A 13,867-nucleotide genomic window follows, 5' to 3' on the forward strand; every position below is an offset into this window, starting at 1 on the left:
GGATCTGCTTAATATTGTATAGTTAGGTTCTGTTACTAGGTATTTTGAACCAATTAGACAAATTAACATGAAAGTTAACTATGAAAAGGGTGTGTGTAGATTAAATGATGTAGAACAATATATTAGAGAATTCAAGTGAGAGAAGCGTGAACATTAATAGAAATTTGAATTAAGTGAACGTGATTGAGTTACCAGATACTTCCTAGACTCAGAACTGGACAGGAGAAGAAATGAGTTGTGTGTATGAGAAGTGAGAAATCTGAAACCTACAAACCTTTTAAAAGATTGGAGAGAGTGAATGCCCGTATACGTTTGTGCTTGGTGATGAATATATGAATGGTGAAAAGCCTATATATGTAAGAATGTATTACTAGAATTTCACATGTGGTAAAGTCTCTTGAAACAATGTGGGTGAGGCAGACTGTTGGTTAATGGTTCAGTAAGATGGGAAATGGAATTTCAAATACTGGTGAATGGTTGGGTGATGTGGATAGAGGACTGATGTGTAAAGTACTAGCCCTTACAATTATTATTTACTGAGTATAATTGGTCTTATACTTGTGTTGAAGTTCTTAGAAATAATATGCTTTAGAAATAGGTTAACTGAAGGAACAAGAAATAAAAGACAACAAAAAAGTGAAGAAAAAGAAACAAGATTAAACTGGAAGATATGAAGATGAAAATGTTTTGAAAATTTGAATGCCTTGGAAGAAATGTGAGAACGATAAAGCAAAAAGGTATGGACAAAGTTCTGTGGTGTAGTGTGGTCTGTGATTTCTTTTTATCTTCAGAGGAAGGAATTGTAGAAGTGAATTTGAAGAACTAAAAAACACTGTGTGTTTAAGTCGGCATAAGTAGGCTGAAACCTAACTTACTGAACTTTGGCCTGTCAGTTAAAAGAAAAATGGCTTTTAGAAATTGCACCATGCATGTGTTTTCATTAATTCTGTGTTTTTCTTTCCTTCATATGATAAAGAAAATTGTGCTCATGGTATTGTTTATTTTTTTGTGTAACAATTTACATGCTACAGAGGAAGCCTGCTTGCCTGCCAGAGGAACATAGCCATAATGTTTCAATGTTCAAGGTTGATGTTGCTATCTAGTTGGACAGTGCCTCATTCATATTTTCAGACAGCTATTGTTTAGTAACGCAGTGTCACTTCATTTGTATGTAGGTTAAGTCCTAATTTATTATTACTTTTAAGAGAATTTCTAGAGTGATCTTGTTTTACATAAAAGAATTTCTAAATGATGATAGACATGTGCCTTTGACACAGTCTGCCATCACACACTCCGTACACGTCTCCACAATGCTGGGATTCGACACAAAGCCCTAGACTGGCTCACCTCCTTCCTCACCAATAGAACCAAAAATGTCCGCCTCCCTCCTTTCCTATCCACAGCCACCAAAATCATCTGGGGTGTCCCCCTGGGTTCCTCCCTCAGCCCCACCCTCTTCAACATTTACAAGGCCCCCGCTCACCAACATCCTCCGACCACACGGAATCTCCACCCTCTCCTATGCAGACAACACCTAACTCATCATCTCCCTCACCCGCAACCCCACCACTGCCAAAACCAACCTCCAGGCCCACTCCTCGCCACCGCCACCTGGATAACAGCCAACCACCTCAAGCTCAACTCCAACAAAACCAAAATAATCATTTTCGGACCCAACAAAACCATATGGGATGACTCCTGGTGGCCCACTGCCCTAGGCTCCGTGCCCACCCCTGCTAACCATGCACCCAACCTCGGCATCATCATTGACCCCTCGCTCTCCATGACCCAGCAGATTAACGCCGTCACCTCCTCCTGTTTCAACACCCTCCGCACGCTGAAAAAAACCTTCAAATGGATACCCCTAGAGACCAGAAAGACTGTCAACCACGCACTCATCAGCAGCAGGCTAGACTACGGTAACGCCCTCTATGCCGGCATCACACTCAAACTCAAACAAAAACTCCAGAGAATCCAGAACACAGCTGCACGCCTCATCCTAGATCTCCCTCGCCAGGAACACATCTCACCACACCTCAGATCCCTTCAGTGGCTCCCCATCGACAAGAGGATCACCTTCAACATCCTCATCCACGCACACAAATCCCTTCACAACACCGGCCCAACCTACCTCAACGAAGGAGTGAATTTCCACACTCCCATCCGCCACCTCCGATCTGCCGACCTCACACTCGCCACAGTCCCCCGCATCAAACACACCACCACAGGAGGCAGATCCTTCTCCTACCTCGACCCCAAAGCCTGGAACTCCCTCCCCACGGACCTCCGCAAGACCCAGGATCTCCTACTTTTCAGAAAAAAACTGAAGACATGGCTGTTCGAACAGTAACTCTGACCCTCCTCCCCCCAGCGCCTTGAGACCCTTGCGGGTGAGTAGCGCGATTTATACATTTTCTGATTGATTGGTTGATTGATAGGTTACAACAAATGTATCTTTATTAGAGCAACCCATGGTTCTATTTCACACCACACCAAGGGCTTGATTCTCTACATTTGAAAAGGGATGTACTTGTACTGGGCATAATGCTGTGACAAACTGCCCTCTGACTTTATTTAGAATATTTTATTTGATTTATATTGATGCTGATTTGAATGTAGTAACATTTGCATTTTGTCTTCTGTAATAATTATAAATTTAAAAATAAACCTTTGTGGTTTACACCTTGAACTTTGTGCTATGTGGATTTTCCTTGTAGATTCTCTTGTTTTGATTTTCTTTGTGTGCCAAGACCCTCGTCCTTTGGGACTCGCAAATGGCCTGATCATCTTTTAATGGTAAAAGCGCTAACACTTACAAACATATGTACATGAAAAGAGACAAAAAATAAGATACAATGAAAACGCTAATAACCAGAAATTGTGCCACATCATTACTGATTTAACTGGTCCTCAAACTTTTCCTTAAAATTCCCCACTTGCTAATCCTTCTCACTATCACAGCAGTGAGTTCCATAGTGGGGGGAGGGGCGGCTCCTTCAAACATAAGGATCATCCTCCCATATTTTTTTTATTCCCATTTGGGAGTAAGTAACTTGGAGTCTTTTTAGGAAGACACAAGCCTCTTTCGTGGGAGCAAAGGGAACATATAAGAAGGGGATTTATAATTACCCAATTTTCTACACTAAGCATAAGATTCTATATTGAATCTGCTTGTCAGTTGGAAGCCAGCCCAGTTCCCGCCTTTTCTCAGACACATGATTGTGTGTTCTTAGCTGGCACACAATGTGTATTGTCCTATTTTGAATGAATTACCACTTGAGTAATTATCCTAGGGGAGGCCTCGATATACTGACATGGAGTACTGGAATATTTTCATCACTAGAGCCAGGATCACACTTTCTCCCATTACGATTTTAATGTCAAATCCAGAAAATCATGCACCCAGACTATCATGTACAAAATATCAAGGACCAAAATATCGAGAAGTGTATGTAGGTAAATATAGGTTTACATTACTTAACTCTACATACATGTAACGTCATCATGTATATATCTTCAGGGAATGTAGATATGGAGTTAAGAAGAATAAATCTATATTTACCTAAATGCACCTGAATTCTGTATATTTTGGACTCGATATTTTGGAAGCTTCATGGTTCTGTAATTTTTGTTGAAATTTACAACCTGATAAAACATATTGAACATGTGATACAGCATAAAGGTGAAAATGTACAGTTTCCATTACATCTCTACTTGGGACAAAAAGATCTGAGAATCATATAATACTTTTCTATTGCAGACCACCTGGGAGGGCAAAGGGGACAGACTCACTGAGAGCCTCAACTGTTGATATTTTTTATACGTAGGAGGATATGGTCCACCTAGTCCCCATGTAGGCATTAGAAATTAGAAGACATGGAGCTCTTAATGTCAACTAAGCAGTGTGCAATGTTAGCATTGTCTGCTGGTTTTTTGCTTAAATCCACCAGATGTTGATTGTCATCCACAAGGATATCTCAATTGAGTTTTTAATTAATTTGAGCAGAGGAAACATATACAGACTGAAAAGTGGAGGGGATAATGTGGAGCCTTGTGATGCCCGCAGGTCAGAGCAAGGTAAGCAGAGATGAACATACCTAATTTGGCAGTTTTTGACAAATCCTCTACTTCTTGCAGTAGAGTCTTATGGAACCATGATATCGGTGGCTGCCGACAAGTCTAACAATGTGCAGGTGGCCAAGTCACCTTGTCCTCTTAAATGTAGTGCCTTCTCTGATATCTAATACAACTGTTTCTGTATCCCTCATGGGGTGTAAACCAAATTGGGAATCATGTAGAATTTTACCACTGAATGTTTACAGCTGTTGATATGCAATAGACAGAATTATTTTCGCTAGCTAATGTGGTGTAGAGATTGGCTGATAATTTACTGGTTAAGAGTGATTCAGTTATGTTTTGTAACGTTTTGTTTTTTAAGACATGCAACTGTGGCTTATTTTAAGACTTACAGGTAAATGACTGCCTATTGTGATGCTCCACGGTATTTACAATACATGCTGTGTCCTCTAACAAGGCTTCAATACGTTTTTAATTAATGAGGCATTATATGCACTCAGGCTGGCACCGGCAGATTGTAGTTCTTTAACCTTATTGATTATGTATTGGGTTGATACAAAGTCACAACCCTTAAATGAAGGACTGTAATGGTTAAAAACATTAGAAGCAGAACCTTTATGTAGGGTGATATTTGGTTTAATGTGGGCATGTATGTGTTTGCATTTTACTACGAAAAACTCAACCAGCTCATCACAGAAAGACTGAGATACCGTCGGGTCTGAGGTACATTTTATGTTAAAACTGTGAGCTCTTTGTAGATTTTAAAGAGCTCAGTAGAGGAACTGGCTATTGTATTTATTCTATAATTATAGTATGTAGCTTAGACTTCGTGTATGGCTTGTTTATAGTGGGTAGGATGTGTTTTACACATACGTTTGTCAATAGGATCAAGCCTCTTGTACTGTTGGAGTTCCAGGTATATCTTTTTGTTTGACAAGTTTAAAATTTAAATTTTCTCTCCTCTTCTTTAGTGAGGCTGTAGTGTACTATGCACTTGTACATTTAACAGCGAGATGGCTGACTATGATTTTAAATTACTTAGTGAAGTTAATAGTTGATGAGGAAGAAATGTAAGTGATCGAAAATGTGTCTTGTACGATCTGTTTAATGTTTCTGGTAACAAAAGTCTCAAACCAGAAGACTGGAGAAATAGAATTAGTTTTTGCTGTAATGTGGCAGTCAAGGATTAGATCTAGAACGTTGTCTGCCATATGAGTAGGGCTATTTTAGTTTTTTGAAACCCCATTCTATCTAGAAGGAGCAGGTAGTCAATTGCTATGGGTTGGATGTATCTAGATGAATATTAAAGTCAACCATGATTAGTACTTTGGAACTGTTATATTGGAACTCTTCTCTTGGATCATGAAATTCAGTAAGGAAGAGACTGAAAACTTTGTGTAGCCAGGGCAGAATAGTGACTAGCAGCGACACATCTGATCTTGCGGTGCACTAAATGGTGAGAAGTTCAAAAGACAGATCGTGTAGGAATCCCTTAGTATAGATGAACACATCTTATTAAAATAAACAGCCCCCTAGTCTCCCACCCAGAGGGTGGTTATAAAAGCCTGTTTAGGTTGAGCCTAGACAGCGCTTGTGCTGTCACTTATCGACCTTTTGTATATGCTTTGTAGAGTTCATCCCCGCCCACTGCTTGTCCTTTGTCTATGTCAGTCTCCTTTAAGAATACTTGGTTACTAATGGCAATCCATCTTACTTGTCCCTTGTTTTTGACATTCGTTTACTAGCAGGGACCAGGGACCACCTACTGTAGCTTTGTGCTTTGAATCTTTATCTGTTTCTTGAAGGGACTATTTTATTATTTATTTCTTTGCTCATCAGCCTACTTGTGTAATTTGTGTCCCGCTGAAGTCCTGCCTCCCCGGTTGTTCCCACTGGCTGCTTCATGCAAACAGCCCTCTGCTCTATATACAATCACTTGACTAAATGAGACTCGTGCCAGGACCCAACAGTGTGCAACTCAGTAAAAACAACATGCAGGGATTGGCAATTTAAAGAAATGCACAATATTGCAGTCACAGCTTGCGACACTGCAAGGACTGGTATGAGAAGCCTCGAGCACAGTGCATGCTGGCCTCTCCTCCCTCCCGGTCTTTGTATCGCAGCCTAGTCATTGAATTTGCATCCTGCTGAAGTACCGCCTACCCGACTCCTCACGCTGGCTGCTCCACAGAAACAACCCTTGGGTCCGTTTACAATCACTTGTTTAGTTAAATGGATGCCGTGGGTAAATGAAGATGCAGCTTTGTGGGGGCAAATGGAGAGGACCCTGCTGTGTTTACTGCTTGTTCTAAAGGCCAACTGCATCCCCGCAAAAAACCTGTGTTCAGTCTGTAGTCCCTTTCTCGTGGGGCCTTCATCTGTGTTAATTCTTTCTTGTCTGAGCCAGCACTGAGCGTGTTCATCCACACATTGATGTGTCCTGTCATGATTAATACCTACAGGTCGTCTCAGGCCCATTGAGGCTACATTAACAACTTCTATTTGGATGTGAGAATATGGTTTTATTCTCCACAGACCAACACCTCATCGGGTTCAAGCTCGTAGGATGCACAGGTAGCTTCTGTATGTACTTATACGTTGCAGGTTCAAGGATCTCTTTGCCTTTTGACTATTTTTGTTCTCAGAGTTTTCGGTGTGTGGTATTGATGTGAGCAGAAGCACTACCCTGGTCTGTTTTGAAAATGACGATGCTTGAATTAAAGTGTGTGCTCTAATTTGCTATGGAAACTGCGTTTCACTTGGTTTGTCAAGCTCAGCTTCTTTGTTGTCCAGCTTTCTAGAAGTGTACTTTTTGACTGGAAATGGTTGTACAGCCCTCCCTGTCTGCTCCTCCCTATTTGGATGGCAGGGGTCCACGAATATTCACCACAGGGTGCTCTCCACGGTGAAGTGTTATCAACTTTGATCACCAGCCTTTAAATTCCTGGATTGTTAGTAACTCTGTCACAGGGCTGACAGATCTTCAGAGGCACTGCTATGACATGCTGCGAACTTCACACTCACCTCACGGGCCTTCTGAGACACTGTCCAGACAAGGGACTTTCTCTGCCCCAGTCCTGGAGGCCAATTAGAAACGCTGACCATATTTGGTACCAGCCTGACCAAAGTCTGTCTCGTTCCCAGTGCTGATGACCTTCACATGCTCTGACCTTCAGAAGCAGCAGCCTGACTGTAGCTTTTTCTCTAATATCTCTTCTGGATTTTCAGGAGCATCGACTCCTCCTGCCAGGCTTCACGAAACACTGGCATGTGACTGACTCTGACACAAACCTGCAGACATTTCTAAGAACAGGTCATAAGGCCAGAAGAGTGAATAGTTCTGCCCCGCCCTGGATGACTGTCAGAGACACCAACTTGACGTGTGGCTGACTCTGCCTCAGTTTTTAGACATTCAGGGGCACCGAACTGACACGACTGAGTCTGCCATCGTTCTCGTGGCTTTCCGAGATACTACCACTAGCCAGTCCAGTCTGCTTCAGCCCGGAACCAAATAGAGGCCACACCCAAATAAAGCAGAGACAACACCAGGTGTTTTTCAAATGTTTTGTCATTTTTTCATAGTTCTACTAAAATCAACTAACCAACCTACAGTATGTCAAGATATTTTAGCTGCCGGCTCATCCCCATTTCCAGAGGGTCTGACACTGCGAATGTCCCATTCCAGTCATGGCAAGAGGGGCCATACTGGCCCAGAATTGGAGAACAGCTATGTGGCAGTAGGTTGGAGATTAGTGTACTTTCTTCTTCTGTCCTTTGGAAGTGTGCTGGTATTAGTACTTGCAGTTGCAAGCTTAGACCTTACAGTTCAACTTTCTGCCCCTATTGCTTACCCTAAAGCAACAAAAGCAACAGTGATTACTTGGTCTGAGGGAGGTCCCATTTGCACACACTGGATCAGGCCTGCTCTCTTACATTTTTATGTCGGAAATTAGCTAAGTGGACTAAGGTATCTGTTGCCAAACTAAATATTAAAACCTACAGTATAGAGATGACTGACTTTTTCAAAGTGTAGTATTTAAAATTAGCGTTAAATGTTTAAATTCATGGGACAATAATCAAAGTGTAGAAACTTCGGCTTTGGCTGGCATCCCTGTGCAGCCACATTTGCTTCTTTCCATGGAATACTGTTAAAAGCTCCTTAACAAACGAGTTTTATTGCCTCATTAATAAAACCGGTGTCCCAACCACTCTTACCTAAAAGGCATGCAAACATTCCCCGGCTCTGTGCAGAGAAAGAAGGCACAGAAACACTTTTATAGCGATTTCAAGCTGTGCCAGAGAAGGAACTTGGGAGCAGTTCAGTGGGTTAATGTGAAAATGATTGTGTGAGAATGCTGAATCGAATTAAACAATGGAAGGCCTATCCTGGTGAACATTGATAAATGCATCAACCTAAAATAAAAGTATCTGCATATTCTCTAGTACTTAACGCTGCAATAGCCCCCCACACTCAAGTATGTTCCTTTGTGCATCACATTGGCAGTCCCAAGTTTTTTTTTAAAGTATTTCCATTTTAGGATAAAATTAAACTTCATAAATATAACAGAGGAGCAAATTTGATTTATATTTTTACTCCACTCGCCAGGTTGCTACATGGCATACCTGGATGTTTAGTTTAACACACAATACCACACAATTCAACACCACACAAATCAACACTACCCAGCATATATACAATCCACAGAATACCACTCAGCACCATATTATTCAACTCCACATAACACTACTCACTACCACATAATTACACACCACATACAAACTATACCACATAATTACACACCACATACAAACTATACCACATAGCAACAATCTACATAAAACACTCCATGCCATGCCACATAATTTCATTAGCATAATTTCACTCTATGCCACACAGTTCCACGCCACACAATTCAACTTAGAACCTTTCCATTACACACCACATAATTCAGCAACAAACCACATAATTATAATCAACACAGAGGACAATGGCTATAGAAGGCGTATGTTCGTTTGGTGAGAGTTTGAAAGTTTACTGAATTTGTGATCCCTAGTAAAGTGAAACATACCAATGTGGTATGTTCTGAGTTGTGAAACGCAAAACAAGTGAAATGACACCCTCAGCACAAATGAAATGTGGTACTTAGCCAAATATGAGATTTTAAAGACATTTATCTCACCCATGTTTTCTTACCAAATGCTGTACTGATGTAATGCTTGTTGGCTTTACATGGACATAGTTGGAGGATTAATTTGTTCTGATGAGCAGGATTTTTTGTAATAAAAACACAAAATCGTTATTGAGGTGCATACACAATCAAGTCTTTCATAACTCAACACGCCGGAAATAAAGGTACCAGGACCAGGCACCCAGAGAACTGGACTCTGTGCCATGTTAGGTTGTTGTACACCTGCGAAGGCGTTGCTTGGTTCCTGAGAGATGATGCCTTAGACTTAGCAGCACAATCACCTGCGTCCAGAGAAGGGATCCATAGTGTCCATAAAGAATGTCACTTATTTCCCCCTTCCACCAAAGAGATCCAAGTCCTCCTTAGAGCGCCTGGTAGTAATGGTCTTAGTGGAAGAAATGGCTGCTCGGTTTGTTTAACCACCTGCCTCAGCGGATTCAGTCTAAGGTCATGGTTTTCTGCTAAGAAGAAACATTAACCACCTCTCCCAGCGAGCAGTACTTATTCTATATTGAGAACCGTGGTGTTTATGGTTGTCAGTATGTTCGTGGATGAGTGTGTAAACGATGAGACTTGTATGACAGATTTTATAGACCTGGCTATTTCTAACACCTAGAGTTAGAAAGTGACTACTACTACTCCAGTTATTGTATATAGTGTGCAAGAGTAACCAAGTGTTTTGCCTTTCAGCTAGGGTTTATTTTGTATCCATTTTTCAGTACTTTTTGAGTTAAATAAATCTTGTCAAGCACTTTAGTGAAGTTTTTAGTTAACGATTTAATATAAAATAGCTAATATACATAAAAAATACTTTATGTCACTGGAAAATGAAAAAATGATTTTCCATGTTGTATGCTCAATTAGGGCTAGTCCCCTGCTGCTCTTTGGTGGTCTTGATACAATATTCATTGGTTGCATAACAGGACCTCTCATGCATTTTGGAACAGTGCATTACTTGCTGCAGGGTTGATCCCCTGTCGCTTCTGAGTGCATACTATTTAGCACTCCCTTTGTGGGCTACTAGTGCCTCCCTGAGTTGTGTTTTTGCTGTTATGGTAGGGGGTGGTCTTGGAAACCTCCATTAGAAAATTCTCTAATATGCTAAGGTAAAGGAAATCTGGAAATTAGTGAGAGTAGTCGAGCAGGAGATGTCAGCAAGTAAAGCCTCTAAAAGGAAGAATCAAGTAAAGTGAGAGTGGATTTGCTCAGTAGTCTAAGTCTTTGAGCAGGAGCAAAGGTGAACGTCTAGTCTTGAGATAGTGGAAAGCGGCATCTAATTCTAACTAGATCACCAATGCACAATTAAATCTTTTCTTGACAATATGCAATACTCCCCATGGCTCCCTGGGAGAGGAGTCGAATCAGGAACGAGCATTTCATGATATCGGAGGGTCAACCCTCCGATCAGTTTTCACACAATGGAAGTTTTCTGTTGAGCGGCCTTCAAGATATATCAGGTAGCAGGATGATACAATGCAGCCGGCCTGTCCTCGACACAGGTGCAGAAATGTTTTATTCAGTTCCCATGGAACACATATAGATAAACAATTTTCACAGAAACCAAAACATTTGGTAACATTCTAATTAATGTAAACTACTGCAGCTCGAATCCTGAAAGGAGAGAAAGAACACAGCAGCCAAAAGTACATTTTCATGCTAGTGTGTCTCATTTAAACTGAGGCCTAAATCCACTATGACTGATGTTGAAAATGGCCTTTTTTACAGAGTTATCCCCAAACTGTTTGCCTTCTTCCGCCCTAATTTTTCTGATCTGTTGTTTGCTGGTTTTAGGACTCTGGGGTCTTTACCACTCCTGACCGGTGCTAAAGTGCAAGTGCTCTCTGTCTAAACTGGACTGGTGATTAGTTTCTCCATGACTGGCATATTTGATTTACTTGTAAGTCCCTAGAAAAGTGCACTAGGGGTGCCCAGGGCCGGTAAAACAAATGCCACTAGTGGGCCTACAGCAACGATTGTGCCCCCCCTCCCACATGAGTAGCCCTGTAAGCATGCACTGCAGTGTCTGTGCATGCAGTTTTGAACTACCAGTTCGGCAAACCTTTTCTTTTACGACATGTACGTTACCCCTAAGGTAGGCCTCAGGCAGTGCCCTAGGCAGTGCAGTATATTTGAAAGATAGGACATGTAGTGGTGTGTTTTACATGTCCTGATAGTGAAATACTGCTACATTTGTGTTTCACTATTGCAAGGTCTATTGCTCCCATAGGTTAACACGAAGATTGCCTTGAATAACTTTATGTGTAATTTCCCATTGGGAGCAGATAGAGATCTGGAGTTTGGGGTCTCTGAACTAACAATTTAAAAAATACATATTTTGGTGAAGTTGGTTTTTAAATTGTAAGTTTAAAAATGCCACTTTTAGAAAATTAACTTTTTCTTGCTTATCCACTCAGTGCCTCTGTCTGGCTGTGGAATACACCTCTGGGTCATGAGGACAGTTGGACTGTTTATGAATTTACTCTAGACAGTCACACAAAGGGATATATCCTGATGGGCATATCTTGATGAGACTTCCTGCGCTAGAGTGGTGGGGGGAGCTGACATGTGCACCTGAATGGGAATGTACCTGTCCTTACTCAAAGCTGCCTCCAACCCCCTGGAGTGTGTCTGGGACCAGGGCAGGAAAGGCAGGGTCTTGTGCACTACAAAGACTTTCCTTTGAAGTTTGCCTGCTTCAAAGGCAGAAGAAGTATTGGGCCTCTGAGACCACAACTTCAGAACTCTTCTGGACTGTGGACATTCTGCCAGGAAGAAGAGCTGGAAGCTATTGGAGGAACTACCACTCTGCCTGTTGCTTTGCTGTGCTGGCCTGCTGCTTGCTGCTTCTGCCCTGGGAGTGAAAGGACTGGACTCTGTTTTCTACATCCTGCTTTCCAAGGTCCTCCATAGGCTGAGTTTGCCTCCTGTTAAGAAGTATCAGGGATATCAAAGACTTCATCTGCCAGTGCCTAGGCTCTTCTGCTGAGAGTCCTGACTTGCCAAGTCATGCCAAATCCAGTCCCTGAGAACTTGGAAGTGGAAGCTGGCGACCTGAAGAAAAATCCACGCTCCGAACTGTTGCGGCAGAAAATTCAACGCTGCGCCTGTCTTGTGGCTGCAGCTCCTGCTTCAGCTCGGATTCATCTTTGCCATGCATCTGGATTTTCCATGCATCACCCCTGGGCGAATTTTTTTTTGCCAATGCTGCACCTCAATAAGGATTCCATGGATTGCCTTCCTGCATGGAAAAGAATTGATGCATTGTCAACCTGGCGGGAAAAGAATCAACTCATCACCCGTCCAAAGGGAAAAGAATTGACGCATCTCTTGTTTTCTGACGCATCACCACCTTTGCGGGCCGCACCGCCTTTGTTTTTGATGCATCCAACGTACTGTGTGTTACAAGCATACAACCATTGATTCTTTAGGATTAACACTATTTTAAACCTTAAAAAGTTGTATCTCTACTTGCCTATGCTGTATTTTTGTCATTTTGGTCTTGTTTTATTCAGATAAATATTGGCTATTTTTCTAAACTAGTGTGGAGTTCTTTTGTGGTGTGAGAGTGTGTATGTGTATGTGTGTGTGTGCACAAATACTTTACAGATTGCCTTTGAGAAAAGCCTGACTGCTTATTTGAAGATACTAAGGGGGTAAGCAGGGATTATTTTAGCTGTGCGGCTCCCTTATCCTGACTAGAGTGAGGGCCCCTACTTGGACAGAGTGCAATCCATTGCCAACTAGAGACCCCATTTTTAACAACTGACAACATGAACATCACACTTGTTACATTTGTGTACGGTGATGTGCAGATTAGCCCATGTTATGCAAAACATAAAATAGTGACAGAGCGTCACCCGTTAGGCCTTATTCGAAGTTCCAACACGTTGTCAAATCTCAAGCACCTCATGCATCATGTCCATATAAGCAAACCACAAACAACACCCCTTAAACCATGTTTTTCAAGGTGCGCCCCATGCAAATTGAAGTGCTCCATGACCTCGCAAGGGTTAGGAATAGCAATATAAATATTACACTTGAACCACCCGAAAAGCACTTCATAACAATATTGTAATTGTAAATAGTATTTATATAGCGCTTACTACCCCTGACGAGGCGTCGAAGCGCTTTTCATATTCAATGCATTGTATTCACCAATGGTTGTTCTTATACTTTGTATAAAGCTACATGTTGAATATATTCTGCAACTTGTTTACAGCTTTACATCGTGTTCTTAGACTTTCTGCAAGTGTTATTGCTTCCAATGCATTTTTTACAGTGCCCCTATATGGTTTTTATTCAGTAATACTGTCTAGTCCATGTGTGCTTATTTTCCTGGTTATTTTGCATTTCTACACAAGCTGAATAAACCTTATTGAAATGAAAAAAGAAAGCACTTTATCTCAAAAGCAGTAAGAAAGCGCTATACAAATGCAGTTCATAATTATTGTTTGAACTAAGTTGTTGTGCAGCGTCATGTTTGGCAGGCCTCTGCGCTCCATAGCAGTAAATCATTTAATGGAGCAATAGTAGCAGCAAGCTCTACAAAAAGGGGCAATAGTCGATGAGTGAGATAAGGGGAGGGGGTAAACTTAAGGGAT

Source organism: Pleurodeles waltl, chromosome 6, assembly GCF_031143425.1.
Source record: "Pleurodeles waltl isolate 20211129_DDA chromosome 6, aPleWal1.hap1.20221129, whole genome shotgun sequence".
Taxonomy (NCBI): domain Eukaryota; kingdom Metazoa; phylum Chordata; class Amphibia; order Caudata; family Salamandridae; genus Pleurodeles; species Pleurodeles waltl.